At 39.8% G+C, this 2,191-nt stretch overlaps 1 pseudogene; it reads right to left on the reverse strand.

The window, feature by feature from the left end:
* Positions 1-485: 485 nt before the first annotated feature.
* Positions 486-1,315, reverse strand: LOC114114612 (motile sperm domain-containing protein 1-like; annotated as a pseudogene).
* Between the last annotated feature and the right edge of the window lie 876 nt (positions 1,316-2,191).

Here is a 2,191-nt window from a genome sequence, read left to right on the forward strand (position 1 = left end):
TTACTTAATAGTTAATTATAAATGGATAATATTTAAAAACAAGAAATAAATAAAAAACTAATTTGAAATTTTGCTCAGGTGGTTGATAAAGTAAAAGGTACAATAATAGGAGAGGATAAACAGAGGATACTTCAGGTTATACAAGAAGTGATGATTGGATATTCTCGAATCAGGATTGGCAATGATGGTTGTATTGAGCTGAACATAGAAGTGTCCTTTTTTTTTTCAACCTTATGCTTTTTATTACTCTCTACGTATTAACTGTAAAACTTGTATTTTAGAAACACCATGGCAACTGTTCATAATAATAGAGGACAAGGCATAGTTTACATAGGAACATTGATGTTCGTACCTAGGAAGTAAATGTACTTTTACTTTTAGGCTGGTCAGTTTGCTGGCCTTTAACTTTGAAGGACACATGACTACAACAATCAAAGTGAATTAGCAAACAGATGAGAAAAAAAGAAATGTCTTAGTCAAAGTCTTTTGCATGGGTGGCTTAGATTTAAAAAGAATTTCTTCAAATAATTTCCAAAGTGTCACTCAGAAGCCTCCTTGCTATCTGTAACATAATGTGCTGGAGTCCTTGGAATAAAATTATAGAGTAATTTAAAATGTATATTATACATTTGAAATGATTGTAAATCATTCAATAGTTTGTAGCATGTTAATGGGATGAAATAGAGAGAAAAGGCAGTCCACATTCATATTTTCAAGATAAATGTACTTCAGAAGTCAACTGAACTCCTTGTTCATGTTCTAAATACAGTCCTTGTGATAAGACCTAAGATAAAAGCAGCCACTAATTTTTGATTCACACTGAAGTGGAGATAGAGAGGCACCAGCGATTCCACATCCCCCAGCAGGGAAGCATCAGAGCTGTAATACACACCACCACCAGGAAGACAGTCAGTAAACTAGGTCCTGAGGAGACAATTCTGTTTTCTGGTTGAAATGACTGCTCAAAATATAAACTTTCAGTTAAATGTTCTTTTATTCTTTTTTCCTCCTCTTCCTTTTGTTGTTCTTTTGCAGATGGGAGAAGAGTAGCCACAACCTCTTTCCTTCCTAAAGCCTTCCTCTGGCTTTGCTAGGAAACTTGGAGATGGAGTTTGTCTATTACGCCATAGTGACAGGATCGGACATCTCTATGACTAACTAGACTTTGAACTTCAAGGCAAACTCATAGGGATTATCGAGTGTCAACACTTGCTTATGTGGTGACTGGTCATCTGAATAAAATATTAGCTCTGCGGGAAACACAAAGACAGGAAGATTTCCTTCCACGAACTGGCTGTCCTTTGTGTTGATGCATTGACACTAAATCCCCCTTGCTGAGGTATGGGTTTTTACAGTCTCAAATCTATTTGGGGTTTTTCTTAAAAATCAGTTAAAAACTCCAAAGCATTTTGGCAATCTCGGCAACACCAGCTCCTCGGAAAGCAGCTGCAATTGCTCCCTCTGGTGTTTGTCAGCATCTCTAGGCTGAACTGCCTGCTGGGATACAGGAGGACTCAAATACCTAGAAGAGTCCTTAGGAGCACTTTACGAATGATATTAGGACAGAGTTATGGTGTAGAAGATCATGGCATCTGGTCCCATCACTTTATGGGAAATAGATGGGGAAAGAGTGAAAATAGTGTCAGAGTTTATGTTTTTGGGCTCCAAAATCACTGTAGATGGTGACTGCAGCCATGAAATTAAAAGACGCTTACTCCTTGGAAGAGAAGTTACGACTAACCTAGATAGCATATTCAAAAGCAGATACATTACTTTGCCAACAAAGGTCCGTCTAGTCAAGGCTATGGTTTTTCCTGTGGTCATGTATGGATGTGAGAGTTGGACTGTGAAGAAGACTGAGCGCTGAAGAATTGACGCTTTTGAACTGTGGTGTTGGAGAAGACTCTTGAGAGTCCCGTGGACTGCAAGGAGATCCAACTAGTCCACTCTGAAGATCAGCCCTGGGTGTTCTTTGGAAGGAATGACGCTAAAGCTGAAACTCCAGTACTTTGGCCACCTCATGTGAAGAGTTGACTCATTGGAAAAGACTGTGATGCTGGGAGGGATTGAGGGCAGGAGGAAAAGGGGCCAACAGAGGATGAAATGGCTGGATGGCATCACCGACTTGATGGATGTGAGTTTGAGTGAACTCCGGGAGTTGGTGCAACAGGGTGGACAGGGAGGCCTGGCG

The sequence above is a fragment of the Ovis aries genome, chromosome 4 (genome assembly GCF_016772045.2).
Source record: "Ovis aries strain OAR_USU_Benz2616 breed Rambouillet chromosome 4, ARS-UI_Ramb_v3.0, whole genome shotgun sequence".
NCBI lineage: Eukaryota > Metazoa > Chordata > Mammalia > Artiodactyla > Bovidae > Ovis > Ovis aries.